This window comes from Triturus cristatus, chromosome 1_1 (assembly GCF_964204655.1).
Source record: "Triturus cristatus chromosome 1_1, aTriCri1.1, whole genome shotgun sequence".
NCBI classification, from domain to species: Eukaryota; Metazoa; Chordata; class Amphibia; order Caudata; family Salamandridae; genus Triturus; species Triturus cristatus.
This window is the reverse complement of record NC_140579.1, coordinates 194320684-194343279: the sequence shown is the minus strand read 5'-3', so window position 1 is coordinate 194343279 and position 22596 is coordinate 194320684.

The following is a 22596-nucleotide window of genomic DNA, read 5'->3' as shown; positions in this document are numbered from 1 at the left end:
TTCAGGAACCTGGGGGTGAGGCCTCTCTGAAGCTGCGGGAATAGTCTCAGGAACCTGGGGGTGATGCCTTTCTGCAGCTGCACGGGGATGTTCAGGAACCTGGGGGTGAGGCCTTTCTGCAGCTGCAGGGATAGGGTCAGGAACCTGGGGGTGAGGCTTTTCTGCAGCTGCAGGGAGAGGCTCAGGAACCTTGGGGTGAGGCCTTTTTGCAGCTGCAGGGATAGGGTCAGGAACCTGGGGGTGAGGCTTTTCTGCAGCTGCAGGGAGAGGCTCAGGAACCTTGGGGTGAGGCCTTTTCTGTAGCTGCAGTCAGAGGTTCAGGAACCTGGGGTTGAGGCCTTTCTGCAGCTGCAGGGAGGGGCTCACGAACCAGGGGCTGAAGCGTTTCTGCAGCTACAGGGATAGGCTCAGGAACCTGGGTGGTGAGGCCATTCTTTAGCTGCAAGGATAGGCGCAGGAACCTTAGGGTCAGACCTTTCTACAGCTGCAGGGAGAGGCTCCGGAACCTGGGGTGAGGCCTTTTTGCAGCTGCAGGGAGAGGCTCGGGAACCTGGGGGTGAGGCCTTTCTGCAGCTGCAGGGAGAGGCTCGGGAACCTGGGGGTGAGGACTTTTTGCAGCTGCAGGGATAGGCTCAAGAACCTGGGGATGAGGGCTTTCTGCAGCTGCAGGGATAGGCTCAGGAACCTGGGGGTGAGGCCTTTTTGCAGCTGCAGGGAGAGGCTAAGGAACCTGGGGGTGAGGCCTTTTTGCAGCTGCAGGGATAGGCTCAGGAACCTGGGGGTGAGGCCTTTCTGCAGCTGCAGGGATAGGCTCAGGAACCTGGGGGTGAGGCCTTTTTGCAGCTGCAGGGAGAGGCTAAGGAACCTGGGGGTGAGGCCTTTCTGCCGCTGCAGGGGGAGGTTTAGGATCCATGGGGTGAGGCCTTTTCTGTAGCTGCAGGGAGAGGCTCAGGAACCTGGGGGTGAGGCCTTTCTGCAGCTGCAGGGAGAGGCTCGGGAACCTGGGGGTGAGGACTTTTTGCAGCTGCAGGGATAGGCTCAAGAACCTGGGGGTTAGGCCTTTCTGCAGGGAGAAGCTCAGGAAACCGGGGGTGAGGCCTTTTTGCAGCTGCAGGGATAGGCTCAGGAACCTGGGGGTTAGGCCTTTCTGCAGCTGCACGGGGATGTTCAGAAACCTGGGGGTGAGGCATTTCTGCAGGGAGAGGCTCAGGAACCTGGGGGTGAGGCCTTTTTGCAGCTGCAGGGATAGGCTCAGGAACCTGCGGGTGAGGGCTTTCTGCAGCTGCAGGGATAGACTCAGGAACCTGGGGGTGAGGCCTTTTCTGTAGCTGCAGGTAGAGGTTCAGGGACCTGGGGGTGAGGCCTTTCTGCAGCTGCAGGGATAGGCTCAGGAACCTGGGGGTTAGGCCTTTCTGCAGCTGCACGGGGATGTTCAGAAACCTGGGGGTGAGGCATTTCTGCAGGGAGAGGCTCAGGAACCTGGGGGTGAGGCCTTTTTGCAGCTGCAGGGATAGGCTCAGGAACCTGCGGGTGAGGGCTTTCTGCAGCTGCAGGGATAGACTCAGGAACCTGGGGGTGAGGCCTTTTTGCAGCTGCAGGGAGAGGCTAAGGAACCTGGGGGTGAGGCCTTTCTGCAGCTGCAGGGGGAGGTTCAGGATCCATGGGGTGAGGCCTTTTCTGTAGCTGCAAGGAGAGGCTCAGGAACCTGGGGGTGAGGCCTTTCTGCAGCTGCAGGGAGAGGCTCAGGAACCTGGGGGTGAGGACTTTTCTATAGCTGCAAGGAGAGGCTCAGGAACATGGGGGTGAGGCCTTTTCTGTAGATGCAGGGAGAGGCTCAGGAACCTGGGGGTGAGACCTTTCTGCAGCTGCAAGCATAGGCTCAGAAACCTGGGGGTGGTGAGGTCTTTCTGCAGCTTCAGGGAGAAGCTCAGGAATCTGGTGGTGAGGCATTTCTGCAGCTGCACGGGGATGTTCAGGAACCTGGGTGTGAAGACTTTCTGCAGCTGCAGGGAGAGGCTCAGGAACCTGGGGGTGAAGCCTTTCTGCAGCTGCAGGGAGAGGCTCAGGATCCTGGGCTGAGGCCTTTTTGCAGCTGCAGGGAGAGGCTCAGGAACCTGGGGTTGAGGCCTTTCTGCAGCTAAAGGGGGAGGTTCAGGAAACTGGGGGTGAGGCCTTTTCTGTAGCTGCAGGGAGAGGTTCAGGAATCTGTGGGTGAGGCCTTTCTGCAGCTGCAGGGAGAGTTTCAGGAACCTGGGGGTGTGGCCTTTTCTGTAGCTGCAGGGAGAGGCTCAGGAACCTGGGGGTGAGGCCTTGCTGCAGGGATAGGCTCAGGAACCTGGGGTTGAGGCCTTTCTGCAGCTGCACGAGGATGTTCAGGAACCTGGGGGTGAGGCCTTTCAGCAGCTGAAGTGAGGGGCTCAGAAACCTGGCGGTGAGGACTTTTTGCAGCTGCGGGAATAGGCTCAAGAACCTGGGGGTTAGGCCTTTCTGCAGTTGCACGGGGATGTTCAGAAACCTGGGGGTGAGGCATTTCTGCAGGGAGAGGCTCACGAACCTGGGGGTGAGGCCTTTCTGCAGCTGCAGGGATAGGCTCAGGAACCTGGGGGTGAGGCATTTTCTGTAGCTGCAGGGAGAGGCTCAGGAACCTGGGGGCGAGGCCTTTCTGCAGCTACAGGGGGAGGCTCAGGAACCTGGGGGTGAGGACTTTCTGCAGCTGTATGGGGATGATCAGGAACCTGGGAGTGAGGCCTTTCTGCAGCTTCGGGAATAGTCTCAGGAACCTGGGGGTGATGCCTTTCTGCAGCTGCACGGGGATGTTCAGAAACCTGGGGGTGAGGCATTTCTGCAGCTGCAGGGAGAGGCTCAGGAACCTTGGGGTGAGGCATTTTCTGTAGCTGCAGTGAGAGGTTCAGGAAACTGGGGATGAGGCCTTTCAGCAGCTGCAGGGAGAGGCTCACGAACCTGGGGCTGAGGCCTTTCCGCAGCTACAGGGATAGGCTCAGGAACCTGGGGGTGAGGCATTTCTGCAGCTGCAGTAAGAGGCTCATGAACCGGGGGGTGAGGCCTTTCTGCAGCTGCAAGGATAGGCTCAGGAACCTGGGGGTGAGGCCTTTCTGCAGCTGCAGGGAGAGGCTCAGGAACCTGTGGGTGAGGCCTTTTGCAGCTGCAGGGATAGGCTCAGAAACATGGGGGTGAGACCTTTCTGCAGCTGCAAGGATAGGCTCAGGAATCTGGGGGTGAGGCCTTTTTTGCAGCTGCAGGGATTGGCTCAGGAACCTGGGGTGAGGCCTTTCTGCAGCTGCACGGGGATGTTCAGGAACCTGGGGGTTATGCCTTTCTGCAGCTGCAGGGAGAGGCTCAGAAACCTGGGTGTGAGGCCTTTCTGCAGCTGCAGGGAGAGGCTGAGGAACCTGGGGGTGAGGCCTTTCTGGAGCTGCACGGAGATGCTCAGGAACCTGGGGGTGAGGCCTTTCTGCTGCTGCAGGGAGTTGCTCAGGAACCTGGGGCTGAGGCCTTTCTGCAGCTGCGGGGAGAGGCTCATGAAGCTGGGGGTGAGGCCTTTTCTGTATCTACAGGGAGAGGCTCAGGACCCTGGTGGTGAGACCTTTCAGCAGGTGCAGGGATATGCTCAGGAACCTGGGGGTGAGGACTTTCTGCAGCTGCACGGGGATGTTCAGAAACCTGGGGGTTAGGCCTTTCTGCAGCTGCAGGGAGAGGCTCAGGAACCTGTGGGTGAAGCCTTTCTGCAGCTGCACGGGGATGCTCAGGAACCTGGGGGGGAGGCCTTTCTGCTGCTGCAGGGATAGGCTCAGGAACCTGGGGTTGAGGCCTTTCTGCAGCTGCAGGGAGAGGCACAGGAACCTGGGGGTGAGGCCTTTCTGCAGCTGCAGGGAGAGACTCAGGAACCTGGGGGTGAGGCCTTTTCTGCAGCTGCAGGGAGAGGCTCAGGACCCTGGGGGTGAGTCCTTTCTGCAGCTGCAGGGAGAGGCTCAGGAACCTGGGGGTGAGTCCTTTCTGCAGCTGCACGGGGATGTTCAGGAACCTGGGGGTGAGGCCTTTCTGCAGCTGCAGGGAGAGACTCAGGAACCTGTGGATGAGGCCTTTCTGCTGCTGCTGGGAGGGGCTCAGAAACCTGGGGCTGAGGCCTTTCTGCAGCTGCAGGTAGAGGCTCATGAAGCTAGGGGTGAGGCCTTTCTGCAGCTGCACGGGAATGTTCAGGAAGCTGGGTGTTTGGTCTTTTCTGTAGCTGCAGGGAGAGGCTCAGGAACCTGGGGGTGAGGCCTTTCAGCAGCTGAAGTGAGGGGCTCAGAAACCTGGCGGTGAGGACTTTTTGCAGCTGCGGGAATAGGCTCAAGAACCTGGGGGTTAGGCCTTTCTGCAGTTGCACGGGGATGTTCAGAAACCTGGGGGTGAGGCATTTCTGCAGGGAGAGGCTCACGAACCTGGGGGTGAGGCCTTTCTGCAGCTGCAGGGATAGGCTCAGGAACCTGGGGGTGAGGCATTTTCTGTAGCTGCAGGGAGAGGCTCAGGAACCTGGGGGCGAGGCCTTTCTGCAGCTACTGGGGGAGGCTCAGGAACCTGGGGGTGAGGACTTTCTGCAGCTGTATGGGGATGATCAGGAACCTGGGAGTGAGGCCTTTCTGCAGCTTCGGGAATAGTCTCAGGAACCTGGGGGTGATGCCTTTCTGCAGCTGCACGGGGATGTTCAGAAACCTGGGGGTGAGGCATTTCTGCAGCTGCAGGGAGAGGCTCAGGAACCTTGGGGTGAGGCATTTTCTGTAGCTGCAGTGAGAGGTTCAGGAACCTGGGGATGAGGCCTTTCAGCAGCTGCAGGGAGAGGCTCACGAACCTGGGGCTGAGGCCTTTCCGCAGCTACAGGGATAGGCTCAGGAACCTGGGGGTGAGGCATTTCTGCAGCTGCAGTGAGAGGCTCATGAACCGGGGGGTGAGGCCTTTCTGCATCTGCAAGGATAGGCTCAGGAACCTGGGGGTGAGGCCTTTCTGCAGCTGCAGGGAGAGGCTCAGGAACCTGTGGGTGAGGCCTTTTGCAGCTGCAGGGATAGGCTCAGAAACATGGGGGTGAGACCTTTCTGCAGCTGCAAGGATAGGCTCAGGAATCTGGGGGTGAGGCCTTTTTTGCAGCTGCAGGGATTGGCTCAGGAACCTGGGGGTGAGGCCTTTCTGCAGCTGCACGGGGATGTTCAGGAACCTGGGGGTTATGCCTTTCTGCAGCTGCAGGGAGAGGCTCAGAAACCTGGGTGTGAGGCCTTTCTGCAGCTGCAGGGAGAGGCTGAGGAACCTGGGGGTGAGGCCTTTCTGGAGCTGCACGGAGATGCTCAGGAACCTGGGGGTGAGGCCTTTCTGCTGCTGCAGGGAGTTGCTCAGGAACCTGGGGCTGAGGCCTTTCTGCAGCTGCGGGGAGAGGCTCATGAAGCTGGGGGTGAGGCCTTTTCTGTATCTACAGGGAGAGGCTCAGGACCCTGGTGGTGAGACCTTTCAGCAGGTGCAGGGATATGCTCAGGAACCTGGGGGTGAGGACTTTCTGCAGCTGCACGGGGATGTTCAGAAACCTGGGGGTTAGGCCTTTCTGCAGCTGCAGGGAGAGGCTCAGGAACCTGTGGGTGAAGCCTTTCTGCAGCTGCACGGGGATGCTCAGGAACCTGGTGGGGAGGCCTTTCTGCTGCTGCAGGGATAGGCTCAGGAACCTGGGGTTGAGGCCTTTCTGCAGCTGCAGGGAGAGGCACAGGAACCTGGGGGTGAGGCCTTTCTGCAGCTGCAGGGAGAGACTCAGGAACCTGGGGGTGAGGCCTTTTCTGCAGCTGCAGGGAGAGGCTCAGGACCCTGGGGGTGAGTCCTTTCTGCAGCTGCAGGGAGAGGCTCAGGAACCTGGGGGTGAGTCCTTTTTGCAGCTGCACGGGGATGTTCAGGAACCTGGGGGTGGGGCCTTTCTGCAGCTGCAGGGAGAGACTCAGGAACCTGTGGATGAGGCCTTTCTGCTGCTGCTGGGAGGGGCTCAGAAACCTGGGGCTGAGGCCTTTCTGCAGCTGCAGGTAGAGGTCATGAAGCTAGGGGTGAGGCCTTTCTGCAGCTGCACGGGAATGTTCAGGAAGCTGGGTGTTTGGTCTTTTCTGTAGCTGCAGGGAGAGGCTCAGGAACCTGGGGGTGAGGCCTTGCTGCAGGGATAGGCTCAGGAACCTGGGGTGGAGGCCTTTCTGCAGCTGCACGAGGATGTTCAGGAACCTGGGGGTGAGGCCTTTCAGCAGCTGAAGTGAGGGGCTCAGAAACCTGGCGGTGAGGACTTTTTGCAGCTGCGGGAATAGGCTCAAGAACCTGGGGGTTAGGCCTTTCTGCAGTTGCACGGGGATGTTCAGAAACCTGGGGGTGAGGCATTTCTGCAGGGAGAGGCTCACGAACCTGGGGGTGAGGCCTTTCTGCAGCTGCAGGGATAGGCTCAGGAACCTGGGGGCGAGGCATTTTCTGTAGCTGCAGGGAGAGGCTCAGGAACCTGGGGGCGAGGCCTTTCTGCAGCTACAGGGGGAGGCTCAGGAACCTGGGGGTGAGGACTTTCTGCAGCTGTATGGGGATGATCAGGAACCTGGGAGTGAGGCCTTTCTGCAGCTTCGGGAATAGTCTCAGGAACCTGGGGGTGATGCCTTTCTGCAGCTGCACGGGGATGTTCAGAAACCTGGGGGTGAGGCATTTCTGCAGCTGCAGGGAGAGGCTCAGGAACCTTGGGGTGAGGCATTTTCTGTAGCTGCAGTGAGAGGTTCAGGAACCTGGGGATGAGGCCTTTCAGCAGCTGCAGGGAGAGGCTCACGAACCTGGGGCTGAGGCCTTTCTGCAGCTACAGGGATAGGCTCAGGAACCTGGGGGTGAGGCATTTCTGCAGCTGCAGTGAGAGGCTCATGAAATGGGGGGGTGAGGCCTTTCTGCAGCTGCAAGGATAGGCTCAGGAACCTGGGGGTGAGGCCTTTCTGCAGCTGCAGGGAGAGGCTCAGGAACCTGTGGGTGAGGCCTTTTGCAGCTGCAGGGATAGGCTCAGAAACATGGGGGTGAGACCTTTCTGCAGCTGCAAGGATAGGCTCAGGAATCTGGGGGTGAGGCCTTTTTTGCAGCTGCAGGGATTGGCTCAGGAACCTGGGGGTGAGGCCTTTCTGCAGCTGCACGGGGATGTTCAGGAACCTGGGGGTTATGCCTTTCTGCAGCTGCAGGGAGAGGCTCAGAAACCTGGGTGTGAGGCCTTTCTGCAGCTGCAGGGAGAGGCTGAGGAACCTGGGGGTGAGGCCTTTCTGGAGCTGCACGGAGATGCTCAGGAACCTGGGGGTGAGGCCTTTCTGCTGCTGCAGGGAGTTGCTCAGGAACCTGGGGCTGAGGCCTTTCTGCAGCTGCGGGGAGAGGCTCATGAAGCTGGGGGTGAGGCCTTTTCTGTATCTACAGGGAGAGGCTCAGGACCCTGGTGGTGAGACCTTTCAGCAGGTGCAGGGATATGCTCAGGAACCTGGGGGTGAGGACTTTCTGCAGCTGCACGGGGATGTTCAGAAACATGGGGGTTAGGCCTTTCTGCAGCTGCAGGGAGAGGCTCAGGAACCTGTGGGTGAAGCCTTTCTGCAGCTGCACGGGGATGCTCAGGAACCTGGGGGGGAGGCCTTTCTGCTGCTGCAGGGATAGGCTCAGGAACCTGGGGTTGAGGCCTTTCTGCAGCTGCAGGGAGAGGCACAGGAACCTGGGGGTGAGGCCTTTCTGCAGCTGCAGGGAGAGACTCAGGAACCTGGGGGTGAGGCCTTTTCTGCAGCTGCAGGGAGAGGTTCAGGACCCTGGGGGTGAGTCCTTTCTGCAGCTGCAGGGAGAGGCTCAGGAACCTGGGGGTGAGTCCTTTCTGCAGCTGCACGGGGATGTTCAGGAACCTGGGGGTGAGGCCTTTCTGCAGCGGCAGGGAGAGACTCAGGAACCTGTGGATGAGGCCTTTCTGCTGCTGCTGGGAGGGGCTCAGAAACCTGGGGCTGAGGCTTTTCTGCAGCTGCAGGTAGAGGCTCATGAAGCTAGGGGTGAGGCCTTTCTGCAGCTGCACGGGAATGTTCAGGAAGCTGGGTGTTTGGTCTTTCTGCAGCTGCAGGGAGAGGCTCTGAACCCTGGGGGGAGGCCTTTCTGAAGCTGCAGGGAGAGACTCATGAAGCTACGGGTGAGGCCTTTTCTGTATCTGAAGGGAGAGGCTCAGGAACCTGGGGGTGAGGCCTTTCTGCAGCTGCAGGGAGATGTTCAGGAACCTGGGGGTGAGGCCTTTCTGCAGCTGCAGGGATAGGCTCAGGAACCTAGGGGTGAGGCCTTTCTGCAGTTGCACGGGGATGTTCAGGAACCTGGGGGTTAGGCCTTTCTGCAGCTGCAGGGAGAGGCTCAGGAACCTGGGGGTGAGGCCTTTCAGCAGCTGCAGGGACAGGCTCAGGAACCTCGGATGAGGCCTTTTCTTTAGCTGCAGGGAGAGGCTCAGGAACCTGGGGTGAGGCCTTTCTGCAGCTGCAGGGTGAAGCTCAGGAACCTGGGGGGTGAGGCCTTTTCTGCAGCTGCAGGGGGAGGATCAGAAACCTGGGTGTGAGGCCTTTCTGCAACTGCAGGGAGAGGCTCAGGAACTTGGGGGTGAGTCCATTCAGCGGATAAAGGGAGATGCTCAGGAACCTGGGGGTGAGTCCATTATGCAGCTCCAGGAATTGGCTCAGGAACCTGTGGATGAGGCCTTGCTGCAGGGAGAGGCTCAGGACCCTGGGGGTGAGTCCTTTCTGCAGCTGCAGGGAGAGGCTCAGGAACCTGGGGGTGAGTCCTTTCTGCAGCTGCACAGGGATGCTCAGGAACCTGGGGGTGAGGCCTTTTCTGTAGCTGCAGGGAGAGGCTCAGGAACGTGGGGGTGAGGCCGTTCTGCAGCTGCAGGGAGAGCCTCAGGAACCTGTGGATGAGGCCCTTCTGCTGCTGCTGGGAGGGGCTCAGAAACCTGGGGCTGAGGCCTTTCTGCAGCTGCAGGTAGAGGCTCTTGAAGCTAGGGGTGAGGCCTTTCTGCAGCTGCACGGGGATGTTCAGGAACCTGGGTGTTAGGCCTTTCTGCAGCTGCAGGGAGAGGTTCAGAAAACTGGGTTTTGAGGCCTTTCTGCAGCTGCAGGGAGAGGCTCAGGAACCTGGGTGTGAGCCCTTTCTGCAGCTGCAGGGACAGGCTCAGGAACCTCGGGGTGAGGCATTTCTGCAGCTGCAGGGAAAGGTTATGGAACCTGGGGGTGAGGCCTTTTCTGTAGCTGCAGGGAGAGGCTCAGGAACCTGGGAGTTATTCCTTTCTGCAGCTGCCGGAGGAGGTTCAGGAACCTTGTGGTGAGGCCTTTCTGCAGCTGCAGGGGGAGGCTCAGGAGCCTGGGTGAGAGGCCTTTCTGCAGCTGCAGGGAGAGGCTCTGGAACCTGGGGTTGAGGCCTTTCGGCAGGTGCAGGGAGAGGCTCAGGAACCTGGGGGTGAGGTCTTTCTGCAGCTGCAGGGAGAGGCTCTGGAACCTGGGGTTGAGGCCTTTCTGCAGCTGCAGGGAGAGGCTCAGGAACCTGGGGGTGAGTCCATTCTGCAGCTCCAGGAATACGCTCAGGAAACTGGGGGTGAGGCCTTTCTGCAGCTGCAGGGAGAGGCTCAGGAACCTGGGGGTGAGGGCTTTCTGCAGCTGCAGGGAGAGGCTCAGGAACCTGGGGGTGAGTCCTTTCTGCAGCTGCAGGGATTCGCTCAGGAACCTGGGGTTGAGGCCTTTGTGCAGCTGCAGGGAGAGCCTCAGGAACCTGGGGGTGAGTCCTTTCTGCAGCTCCAGGGATAGGCTCAGGAACCTGGAGGTGAGGCCTTTCGGCAGCTACCGGGAGAGGCTCAGGAACATGGGGTTGAGGCCTTTCTGCAGCTGCAGGGAGAGGCTCAAGAACATGGGGGTTAGTCCTTTCTGCAGCTGCACAGGGATGTTCAGGAACCTGGGGTTGAGGCCTTTTCTGTAGCTGCAGGGAGAGGCTCAGGAACGTGGGGGTGAGGCCTTTCTGCAGCTGCAGGGAGAGGCTCAGGAAACTGGGGGTGAGGCCTTTCTGCAGCTGCAGTGAGAGGCTCAGGAACCTGGGGGTGAGGGCTTTCTGCAGCTGCAGGGAGAGGCTCAGGAACCTGGGGGTGAGTCCTTTCTGCAGCTGCAGGGATTCGCTCAGGAACCTGGGGTTGAGTCCTTTCTGCAGCTGCAGGGAGAACCTCAGGAACCTGGGGGTGAGTCCATTCTGCAGCTCCAGGGATAGGCTCAGGAACCTGGAGGTGAGGCCTTTCGGCAGCTACCGGGAGAGGCTCAGGAACATGGGGTTGAGGCCTTTCCGCAGCTGCAGGGAGAGGCTCAGGAACATGGGGGTGAGTCCTTTCTGCAGCTGCACGGGGATGTTCAGGAACCTGGGGGTGAGGCCTTTTCTGTAGCTGCAGGAAGAGGCTCAGGAACGTGGGGGTGAGGCCTTTCTGCAGCTGCAGGGAGAGGCTCAGGAAACTGGGGGTGAGGCCTTTCTGCAGCTGCAGTGAGAGGCTCAGGAACCTGGGGGTGAGGGCTTTCTGCAGCTGCAGGGAGAGGCTCAGGAACCTGGGGGTGAGTCCTTTCTGCAGCTGCAGGGATTCGCTCAGGAACCTGGGGTTGAGTCCTTTCTGCAGCTGCAGGGAGAACCTCAGGAACCTGGGGGTGAGTCCATTCTGCAGCTCCAGGGATAGGCTCAGGAACCTGGAGGTGAGGCCTTTCGGCAGCTACCGGGAGAGGCTCAGGAACATGGGGTTGAGGCCTTTCCGCAGCTGCAGGGAGAGGCTCAGGAACATGGGGGTGAGTCCTTTCTGCAGCTGCACGGGGATGTTCAGGAACCTGGGGGTGAGGCCTTTTCTGTAGCTGCAGGAAGAGGCTCAGGAACGTGGGGGTGAGGCCTTTCTGCAGCTGCAGGGAGAGGCTCAGGAACCTGTGGGTGAGGCCTTTCTGCTGCTGCTGGGAGGGGCTCAGAAACCTGGGGGTGAGGCCTTTCTGCAGCTGCAGGGAGAGGCTCATAAAGCTAGGGGTGAGGCCTTTCTGCAGCTGCACGGGGATGTTCAGGAACCTGGGGGTTAGGCCTTTCTGCAGCTGCAGGGAGAGGCTCAGAATCCTGGGTGTGAGGCCTTTCTGCAGCTGCAGGAAGAGGCTCAGGAACCTGGGTGTGAGGCCTTTCTGCAGCTGCAGGGACAGGCTCAGGAACCTCGGGTGAGGCCTTTCTGCAGCTGCAGGGAAAGGTTCAGGAACCTGCGGGTGAGGCCTTTTCTGTAGCTGCAGGGAGAGGCTCTGGAACCTGGGAGTGAGTCCTTTCTGCAGCTGCGGGAGGAGGAGGTTCAGGAACCTTGGGGTGAGGCCTTTCTGTAGCTGCAGGGAGAGGCTCATGAATCTGTGGGTGAGGCCTTTTCTCAGCTGCAGGGAGAGGCTCAGGAACCTGGGGGTGAGGCTTTTCTGCAGCTGCAGGGGGAGGTTCAGGAACCTGGGGGTGAGGCCTTTCCTGTAGCTACAGGGAGAGGCTCAGGAACTTGTGGGTGTGGCCTTCGTGCGGATGCAGGGAAAGGCTCAGGAACCTGGGGATGAGAACCTTTTTGCAGCTGCAGGGATAGGGTCAGGGACCTGGGGGTGAGGCCTTTCGGCAGCTGCAGGGATAGGCTCAGGAACCTGGGGGTGAGGCCTTTCGGCAGCTGCAGGGAGAGGCTCAGGAACCTGGGGGTGAGGCCTTTCTGCAGCTGCAGGGAGAGGCTCAGGAACCTGGGGTTGAGGCTTTTCTGCTGCTGCAGGGAGAGGCTCAGCAACCTGGGGGTGAGTCCATTCTGCAGCTCCAGGAATAGGCTCAGGAACCTAGGGGTGAGGCCTTTCTGTAGCTGGAGGTGTAGTAAGGACTCCCTTAATACGTACATACATTGTTAAGTTAGCATAACCACGTTAGATGTTAGAAAGCCATCTTGCTACTTTTGCACACGACACTGCGTCTACATGTTATTGTTTAAACAAACTGCTGAATCGCGCTTTGCCTCACACGAAAGCAATCTGTTGTTACCATCCCGAGCTCTGCGCAGCGACCTTGGTCTGTACATGGTGTAACAAACAGTCTGGGTTGTTAGACAATGCATGTTTTCCACTCTAGGTTGATCGACCCACTATTTAGCCATAACACACAGGCAGCTGCGAATACCTGAAAGTTGGTGCTTTTAATATTGCAGACATCATGTTTAGTATTCAGACCGAAGACGAGCCTTCCTGCGAGAAGACTCCTGATGCTCCTGTGATGTGATTTCACTAAGCTGATCTTTGAGGTATGGGGTCCCCTATTCAAGCCTACGAGACCTTCTATTAGGCTCATGAAGCTGGGGGTGAGGCCTTTTCTGTATCTACAGGGAGAGGCTCAGGACCCTGGTGGTGAGAGCTTTTAGCAGGTGCAGGGATATGCTCAGGAACCTGGGGGTGAGGACTTTCTGCAGCTGCACGGGGATGTTCAGAAACCTGGGGGTTAGGCCTTTCTGCAGCTGCAGGGAGAGGCTCAGGAACCTGTGGGTGAGGCCTTTCTGCAGCTGCACGGGGATGCTCAGGAACCTGGGGGGGAGGCCTTTCTGCTGCTGCAGGGATAGGCTCAGGAACCTGGGGTTGAGGCCCTTCTGCAGCTGCAGGGAGAGGCACAGGAACCTGGGGGTGAGGCCTTTTCTGCAGATGCAGGGAGAGGCTCAGGACCCTGGGGGTGAGTCCTTTCTGCAGCTGCAGGGAGAGGCTCAGGAACCTGGGGGTGAGTCCTTTCTGCAGCTGCACGGGGATGTTCAGGAACCTGGGGGTGAGGCCTTTTCTGTAGCTGCAGGGAGAGGCTCAGGAACGTGGGGGTGAATCCTTTCTGCAGCTGCAGGGAGAGCCTCAGGAACCTGTGGATGAGGCCTTTCTGCTGCTGCTGGGAGGGGCTCAGAAACCTGGGGCTGAGGCCTTTCTGCAGCTGCAGGTAGAGGCTCATGAAGCTAGGGGTGAGGCCTTTCTGCAGCTGCACGGGGATGTTCAGGAACCTGGGGGTTAGGCCTTTCTGCAGCTGCAGGGAGAGGCTCAGGAACCTGGGGGTGAGGCCTTTCAGCAGCTGCAGGGACAGGCTCAGGAACCTCGGATGAGGCCTTTTCTTTAGCTGCAGGGAGAGGCTCAGGAACCTGGGGTGAGGCCTTTCTGCAGCTGCAGGGTGAAGCTCAGGAACCTGGGGGGTGAGGCCTTTTCTGCAGCTGCAGGGGGAGGATCAGAAACCTGGGTGTGAGGCCTTTCTGCAGCTGCAGGGAGAGGCTCAGGAACTTGGGGGTGAGTCCATTCAGCGGATGCAGGGAGAGGCTCAGGAACCTGGGGGTGAGTCCATTATGCAGCTCCAGGAATTGGCTCAGGAACCTGGGGATGAGGCCTTGCTGCAGGGAGAGGCTCAGGACCCTGGGGGTGAGTCCTTTCTGCAGCTGCAGGGAGAGGCTCAGGAACCTGGGGGTGAGTCCTTTCTGCAGCTGCACGGGGATGTTCAGGAACCTGGGGGTGAGGCCTTTTCTGTAGCTGCAGGGAGAGGCTCAGGAACGTGGGGGTGAGGCCGTTCTGCTGCTGCTGGGAGGGGCTCAGAAACCTGGGGCTGAGGCCTTTCTGCAGCTGCAGGTAGAGGCTCATGAAGCTAGGGGTGAGGCCTTTCTGCAGCTGCACGGGGATGTTCAGGAACCTGGGTGTTAGGCCTTTCTGCAGCTGCAGGGAGAGGCTCAGGAACCTGGGTGTGAGGCCTTTCTGCAGCTGCAGGGACAGGCTCAGGAACCTCGGGGTGAGGCATTTCTGCAGCTGCAGGGAAAGGTTCTGGAACCTGGGGGTGAGGCCTTTTCTGTAGCTGCAGGGAGAGGCTCAGGAACCTGGGAGTTAGTCCTTTCTGCAGCTGCCGGAGGAGGTTCAGGAACCTTGTGGTGAGGCCTTTCTGCAGCTGCAGGGAGAGGCTCAGGAGCCTGGGTGTGAGGCCTTTCTGCAGCTGCAGGGAGAGGCTCTGGAACCTGAGGTTGAGGCCTTTCGGCAGGTGCAGGGAGAGGCTCAGGAACCTGGGGGTGAGGCCTTTCTGCAGCTGCAGGGAGAGGCTCTGGAACCTGGGGTTGAGGCCTTTCTGCAGCTGCAGGGAGAGGCTCAGGAACCTGGGGGTGAGTCCATTCTGCAGCTCCAGGAATACGCTCAGGAAACTGGGGGTGAGGCCTTTCTGCAGCTGCAGGGAGAGGCTCAGGAACCTGGGGGTGAGGCCTTTCTGCAGCTGCAGGGAGAGGCTCAGGAGCCTGGGTGTGAGGCCTTTCTGCAGCTGCAGGGAGAGGCTCTGGAACCTGGGGTTGAGGCCTTTCGGCAGGTGCAGGGAGAGGCTCAGGAACCTGGGGGTGAGGCCTTTCTGCAGCTGCAGGGAGAGGCTCTGGAACCTGGGGTTGAGGCCTTTCTGCAGCTGCAGGGAGAGGCTCAGGAACCTGGGGGTGAGTCCATTCTGCAGCTCCAGGAATACGCTCAGGAAACTGGGGGTGAGGCCTTTCTGCAGCTGCAGGGAGAGGCTCAGGAACCTGGGGGTGAGGGCTTTCTGCAGCTGCAGGGAGAGGCTCAGGAACCTGGGGGTGAGTCCTTTCTGCAGCTGCAGGGATTCGCTCAGGAACCTGGGGTTGAGGCCTTTGTGCAGCTGCAGGGAGAGCCTCAGGAACCTGGGGGTGAGTCCATTCTGCAGCTCCAGGGATAGGCTCAGGAACCTGGAGGTGAGGCCTTTCGGCAGCTACCGGGAGAGGCTCAGGAACATGGGGTTGAGGCCTTTCTGCAGCTGCAGGGAGAGGCTCAGGAACATGGGGGTTAGTCCTTTCTGCAGCTGCACGGGGATGTTCAGGAACCTGGGGTTGAGGCCTTTTCTGTAGCTGCAGGGAGAGGCTCAGGAACGTGGGGGTGAGGCCTTTCTGCAGCTGCAGGGAGAGGCTCAGGAAACTGGAGGTGAGGCCTTTCTGCAGCTGCAGTGAGAGGCTCAGGAACCTGGGGGTGAGGGCTTTCTGCAGCTGCAGGGAGAGGCTCAGGAACCTGGGGGTGAGTCCTTTCTGCAGCTGCAGGGATTCGCTCAGGAACCTGGGGTTGAGGCCTTTCAGCAGCTGCAGGGAGAGCCTCAGGAACCTGGGGGTGAGTCCATTCTGCAGCTCCAGGGATAGGCTCAGGAACCTGGAGGTGAGGCCTTTCGGCAGCTACCGGGAGAGGCTCAGGAACATGGAGTTGAGGCCTTTTTGCAGCTGCAGGGAGAGGCTCAGGAACATGGGGGTGAGTCCTTTCTGCAGCTGCACGGGGATGTTCAGGAACCTGGGGGTGAGGCCTTTTCTGTAGCTGCAGGAAGAGGCTCAGGAACGTGGGGGTGAGGCCTTTCTGCAGCTGCAGGGAGAGGCTCAGGAACCTGTGGGTGAGACCTTTCTGCTGCTGCTGGGAGGGGCTCAGAAACCTGGGGGTGAGGCCTTTCTGCAGCTGCAGGGAGAGGCTCATGAAGCTAGGGGTGAGGCCTTTCTGCAGCTGCACGGGGATGTTCAGGAACCTGGGGGTTAGGCCTTTCTGCAGCTGCAGGGAGAGGCTCAGAATCCTGGGTGTGAGGCCTTTCTGCAGCTGCAGGAAGAGGCTCAGGAACCTGGGTGTGAGGCCTTTCTGCAGCTGCAGGGACAGGCTCAGGAACCTCGGGTGAGGCCTTTCTGCAGCTGCAGGGAAAGGTTCAGGAACCTGCGGGTGAGGCCTTTTCTGTAGCTGCAGGGAGAGGCTCTGGAACCTGGGAGTGAGTCCTTTGTGCAGCTGCGGGAGGAGGAGGTTCAGGAACCTTGTGGTGAGGCCTTTCTGCAGCTGCAGGGAGAGGCTCAGGAGCCTGGGTGTGAGGCTTGTCTGCAGCTGGAGGGAGAGGCTCAGGAACTTAGGGGTGAGGCCTTTCTGCAGCTGCAGGGAGAGGCTCATGAATCTGTGGGTGAGGCCTTTTCTCAGCTGCAGGGAGAGGCTCAGGAACCTGGGGGTGAGGCTTTTCTGCAGCTGCAGGGGGAGGTTCAGGAACCTGGGGGTGAGGCCTTTTCTGTAGCTACAGGGAGAGGCTCAGGAACTTGTGGGTGTGGCCTTCCTGCGGATGCAGGGAAAGGCTCAGGAACCTGGGGATGAGAACCTTTTTGCAGCTGCAGGGATAGGGTCAGGGACCTGGGGGTGAGGCCTTTCGGCAGCTGCAGGGATAGGCTCAGGAACCTGGGGGTGAGGCCTTTCGGCAGCTGCAGGGAGAGGCTCAGGAACCTGGGGGTGAGGCCTTTCTGCAGCTGCAGGGAGAGGCTCAGGAACCTGGGGTTGAGGCTTTTCTGCAGCTGCAGGGAGAGGCTCAGCAACCTGGGGGTGAGTCCATTCTGCAGCTCCAGGAATAGGCTCAGGAACCTAGGGGTGAGGCCTTTCTGTAGCTGGAGGTGTAGTAAGGACTCCCTTAATACGTACATAGATTGTTAAGTTAGCATAACCACGTTAGATGTTAGAAAGCCATCTTGCTACTTTTGCACACGACACTGCGTCTACATGTTATTGTTTAAACAAACTGCTGACTCGCGCTTTGCCTCACACGAAAGCAATCTGTTGTTACCATCCCGAGCTCTGCGCAGCGACCTTGGTCTGTACATGGTGTAACAAACAGTCTGGGTTGTTAGACAATGCATGTTTTCCACTCTAGGTTGATCGACCCACTATTTAGCCATAACACACAGGCATCTGTGAATACCTGAAAGTTGGTGCTTTTAATATTGCAGGCATCATGTTTAGTATTCAGACCGAAGACGAGCCTTCCTGCGAGAAGACTCCTGATGCTCCTGTGATGTGATTTCACTAAGCTGATCTTTGAGGTATGGGGTCCCCTATTCAAGCCTACGAGACCTTCTATTAGCATAATAATAATATTAGCTTCTTAGTAAAGGGAAGGTGGTAGTATCCACTGTCATTATAACATTATCACTCCTTTTATATTCTATGGTATTGTAACGATGCTGATGGTTTTAATTATAATCATTTGTCTGCTTGTATTAGCCAAAGTACTGCATCTGAGGACACGTGGTCTATAAAAATAAACTCTTTTTATTTTCACCGTGTCTCCGTTTATTCTTGTTGTGGACTGATGTGAGAATAATATACGAACAGGTATTTCCGATTCCCACCATTCCTGAGAGTATACTGAGTCGCTTGTTCTGGGTTGTCTTTTCATTGGGATCGCCGAGCCAAATCTCGGATAACGAATGGGACACTTATGCTAGCCGGATACTGGGTTCTGGGTTCTGAGGTGAGTTTCTGGTACACCACAATTCACTGAGGTCCTGCAGCTGCAGGGAGAGGCTCAGGAGCCTGGGTGTGAGGCTTGTCTGCAGCTGGAGGGAGAGGCTCAGGAACTTAGGGGTGAGGCCTTTCTGCAGCTGCAGGGAGAGGCTCATGAATCTGTGGGTGAGGCCTTTTCTCAGCTGCAGGAAGAGGCTCAGGAACCTGGTGGTGAGGCCTTTCTGCAGCTGCAGGGAGAGGCGCAGGAGCCTGGGTGTGAGGCCTTTCTGCAACTGAGGGAGAGGCCCAGGAACTTGGGGGTGAGGCCTTTCTGCAGCTGCAGGGAGAGGCTCAGGAACCTGGGGGTGAGGCCTTTTTGCAGCTGAAGGGAGAGGCTCAGGAACCTGGGGGTGAGGCCATTCTGCGCTGCAGGGGGAGGTTCAGAAACCTGGGGGTGAGGCCTTTTCTGTAGCTGCAGGGAGAGGCTCAGGAACCTGGGGGTGTGGCCTTTCTGCAACTGCAGGGAGAGGCTTACGAACCTGGGGGTGAGGCCTTTCTGCAGCTGCAGGGAGAGGCTCAGGAACCTGGGGGCGAGGCCTTTTCTATAGCTGCAGGGAGAGGCTCACAAACCTTGGGGTGATGCCTTTTCTATAGCTGCAGGGATAGGCTCAGTAACCTGGGGGTGAGGCCTTTCTGCAGCTGCAGGGAGAGGCTCAGGAACCTGGGGGTGAGGCCTTTCTGCAGCTGCAGGGAGAGGCTCAGGAACCTGGGGGTGAGTCCATTCTGCAGCTCCAAGAATACGCTCAGGAACCTGGGGGTGAGGCCTTTCTGCAGCTGCAGGGAGAGGCACAAGAACCTGGGGGTGAGTCCTTTTCACTAGCTGCATGGAGAGGCTCACGAACCTTGGGGTGAGGCCTTTTCTATAGCTGCAGGGATATGCTCAGGAACCGGGGGGTGAGGTTTTTCTGTAGCTGCCCGGGGATGTTCAGAAACCTGGGGGTTAGGCTTTTCTGCAGCTGCAGGGAAAGGCTCAGAAACCTGGGGGTGAGGCCTTTCAGCAGCTGCAGGGAGAGGCTCAGGACCCTGGTGGTGAGACCTTTCAGCAGCTGCAGGGATAGGCTCAGGAACCTAGGGGTGAGGCCTTTCTGCAGTTGCACGGGGATGTTCAGGAACCTGGGGGTTAGGCCTTTCTGCAGCTGCAGGGAGAGGCTCAGGAACCTGGGGGTGAGGCCTTTCTGCAGCTGCAGGCACAGGCTCAGGAGCCTCGGGTGAGGCCTTTTCTTTAGCTGCAGGGAGAGGCTCAGGAACCTGGGGGTGAGGCCTTTCTGCAGCTGCAGAGTGAAGCTCAGGAACCTGGGGGGTGAGGCCTTTTCTGCAGCTGCAGGGGGAGGAACAGAAACCTGGGTGTGAGGCCTTTCTGCAGCTGCAAGGAGAGGCTCAGGAACCTGGGGGGGAGGCCTTTCTGCTGCTGCAGGGATAGGCTCAGGAACCTGGGGTTGAGGCCTTTCTGCAGCTGCAGGGAGAGGCACAGAAACCTGGGGGAGAGGCCTTTCTGCAGCTGCAGGGAGAGACTCAGGAACCTGGGGGTGAGGCCTTTTCTGCAGCTGCAGGGAGAGGCTCAGGACCCTGGGGGTGAGTCCTTTCTGCAGCTGCAGGGAGAGGCTCAGGACCCTGGTGGTCAGACCTTTCAGCAGCTGCAGGGATATGCTCAGGAACCTGGGGGTGAGGCCTTTCTGCAGCTGCACGGGGATGTTCAGAAACCTGGGTGTTAGGCCTTTCTGCAGCTGCATGGAGAGGCTCAGGAACCTGGGGGTGAGGCCTTTCTGCAGCTGCAGGGAGAGGCGCAGGAACCTGGGGGTGAGTCCATTCTGCAGCTCCAGGAATAGGCTCAGGAACCTGGGGATGAGGCCTTTCTGCAGCTGCAGGGAGAGGCTCAGGACCCTGGGGGTGAGTCCTTTCTGCAGCTGCAGGGAGAGGCTCAGGAACCTGGGGGTGAGTCCTTTCTGCAGCTGCATGGGGATGTTCAGGAACTTAGGGGTGAGGCCTTTTCTTTAGCTGCAGGAAGATGCTCAGGAACGTGGGGGTGAGGTCTTTCTGCAGCTGCAGGGAGAGGCTCAGGAACCTGTCGGTGAGGCCTTTCTGCAGATGCAGGGAGAGGCTCAGGAACCTGGGGGTGAGGCCTTTCTGCTGCTGCTGGGAGAGGCTCTGAAACCTGGGGGTGAGACCTTTCTGACGCTGCAGGGAGAGGCTCATGAAGCTAAGGGTGAGGCCTTTTCTGTATCTGCAGGGAGAGGCTCAGCAACCTGGGGGTGAGGCCTTTCTGCAGCTGCAGGGAGATGTTCAGGAACCTGGGGGTGAGGCCTTTCTGCAGCTGCAGGGATAGGCTCAGGACCCTGGGGGTGAGTCCTTTCTGCAGCTGCAGGGAGAGGCTCAGGACCCTGGTGGTCAGACCTTTCAGCAGCTGCAGGGATATGCTCAGGAACCTGGGGGTGAGGCCTTTCTGCAGCTGCACGGGGATGTTCAGAAACCTGGGTGTTAGGCCTTTCTGCAGCTGCATGGAGAGGCTCAGGAACCTGGGGGTGAGGCCTTTCTGCAGCTGCAGGGAGAGGCGCAGGAACCTGGGGGTGAGTCCATTCTGCAGCTCCAGGAATAGGCTCAGGAACCTGGGGATGAGGCCTTTCTGCAGCTGCAGGGAGAGGCTCAGGACCCTGGGGGTGAGTCCTTTCTGCAGCTGCAGGGAGAGGCTCAGGAACCTGGGGGTGAGTCCTTTCTGCAGCTGCATGGGGATGTTCAGGAACTTAGGGGTGAGGCCTTTTCTTTAGCTGCAGGAAGATGCTCAGGAACGTGGGGGTGAGGTCTTTCTGCAGCTGCAGGGAGAGGCTCAGGAACCTGTCGGTGAGGCCTTTCTGCAGATGCAGGGAGAGGCTCAGGAACCTGGGGGTGAGGCCTTTCTGCTGCTGCTGGGAGAGGCTCTGAAACCTGGGGGTGAGACCTTTCTGACGCTGCAGGGAGAGGCTCATGAAGCTAAGGGTGAGGCCTTTTCTGTATCTGCAGGGAGAGGCTCAGCAACCTGGGGGTGAGGCCTTTCTGCAGCTGCAGGGAGATGTTCAGGAACCTGGGGGTGAGGCCTTTCTGCAGCTGCAGGGATAGGCTCAGGAAACTAGGGGTGAGGCCTTTCTGCAGCTGCACGGGGATGTTCAGGAACCTGGGGGTTAGGCCTTTCTGCAGCTGCAGGGAGAGGCTCAGAAACCTCGGCGTGAGACCTTTCCGCAGCTGCAGGGAGAGGCACAGGAACCTGGGGGTGAGGTCTTTCTGTAGCTGCAGGGAGAGGCTCAGGAACTTGGGGGTGAGTCCATTCTGCGGATGCAGGGAGAGGCTCAGGAACCTGGGGTTGAGGTCTTTCTGCAGCTGCAGGGAGAGGCTCAGGAACCTGGGGGTGAGTCCATTATGCAGCTCCAGGAATTGGCTCAGGAACCTGGGGGCGAGTCCTTTCTGCAGCTGCACGGGGATGTTCAGGAACCTGGGGGTGAGGCAGTTTCTGTAGCTGCAGGAAGATGCTCAGGAACGTGGGGGAGAGGCCTTTTTGCAGCTGCAGGGAGAGGCTCAGGAACCTGTGGGTGAGGACTTTCTGCGGATGCAGGGAGAGGCTCAGGAACCTGGGGGTGAGGCCTTTCTGCAGCTGCACGGGGATGTTCAGAAACCTGGGGGTTAGGCCTTTCTGTATCTGCAGGGAGAGGCTCAGGAACATGGGGGTGAGGCCTTTCTGCAGCTGCAGGGAGATGCTCAGGAACCTGTGGGTGAGGCCTTTCTGCGGATGCAGGGAGAGGCTCAGGAATCTCGGGGTGAGAACCTTTCTGCAGCTGCAGGGAGAGGCTCAGGAACCTGGGGGTGAGGCCTTTCTGCAGCTGCAGGGAGAGGCTCAGCAACCTGGGCGTGAGCCCATTCTGCAGCTCCAGGAATAGGCTCAGGAACCTGGGGATGAGGCCTTTCTGTAGCTGCAGGGAGAGGCTCAGGACCCTGGGGGTGAGTCCTTTCTGCAGCTGCAGGGAGAGGCTCAGGAACCTGGGGGTGAGTCCTTTCTGCAACCGCAGGAATAGGCTCAGGAACCTGGGGGTGAGGCCTTTCGGCAGCTGCAGGGAGAGGCTCAGGAACATGGGGGTGAGTCCTTTCTGCAGCTGCACGGGGATGTTGAGGAACCTGGGGGTGAGGAATTTTCTGTAGCTGCAGGGAGAGGCTCAGGAACGTGGGGGTGAGGCCTTTCTGCAGCTGCAGGGAGAGGCTCAGGGACCTGTGGGTGAGGCCTTTCTGCTGCTGCTGGGAGGGGCTCAGAAACCTGGGGGTGAGGCCTTTCTGAAGCTGCCGGGAGAGGCTCATGAAGCTAGGGGTGAGGCCTTTCTGCAGCTGCACAGGGATGTTCAGGAACCTGGGGGTGAAGCCTTTCTGTAGCTGCAGGGAGAGGCTCAGGATCCTGGGGTGAGGCCTTTTTGCAGCTGCAGAGAGAGGCTCAGGAACCTGGGGTTGAGGCCTTTCTGCAGCTAAAGGGGGAGGTTCAGGAAACTGGGGGTGAGGCCTTTTCTGTAGCTGCAGGTAGAGGTTCAGGGACCTGGGGGTGAGGCCTTTCTGCAGCTGCAGGGAGAGGCTCAGGGTCCTGGGGGTGAGGCCTTTTCTGTAGCTGCAGGGAGAGGCTCAGGAACCTGAGGGTGAGGCCTTTTCTGTAGCTGCAGGGAAAGGCTCAGGGACCTGGCGGTGAGGCCTTGCTGCAGGGATAGGCTCAGGAACCTGGGGTTGAGGCCTTTCTGCAGCTGCACGGGGATGTTCGAGAACCTGGTGGTGAGGCATTTCTGCAGCTGCAGGGAGAGGCTCAGGAACCTGGGGGTGAGGCCTTTTTGCAGCTGCAGGGATAGGCTCAGGAACCTGGGGGTGAGGCCTTTCTGCAGCTAAAGGGGGAGGTTCAGGAAACTGGGGGTGAGGCCTTTTCTGTAGCTGCAGGGAAAGGCTCAGGAACCTGGGGGTGAGGCCTTTCTGCAGCTGCAGGGAGAGGCTCAGGATCCTGGGGTGAGGCCTTTTTGCAGCTGCAGGGAGAGGCTCAGGAACCTGGGGTTGAGGCCTTTCTGCAGCTGCACGGGGATGTTCAGGAACCTGGGGGTGAGGCCTTTCTGCAGCTGCAGGGATAGGCTCAGGAACCTGGGGTTGAGGCCTTTCTGCAGCTGCACGGGGATGTTCAGGAACCTGGGGCTGAGGCCTTTCTGCAGCTGAAGTGAGGGGCTCAGAAACCTGGAGGTGAGGACTTTTTGCAGCTGCGGGG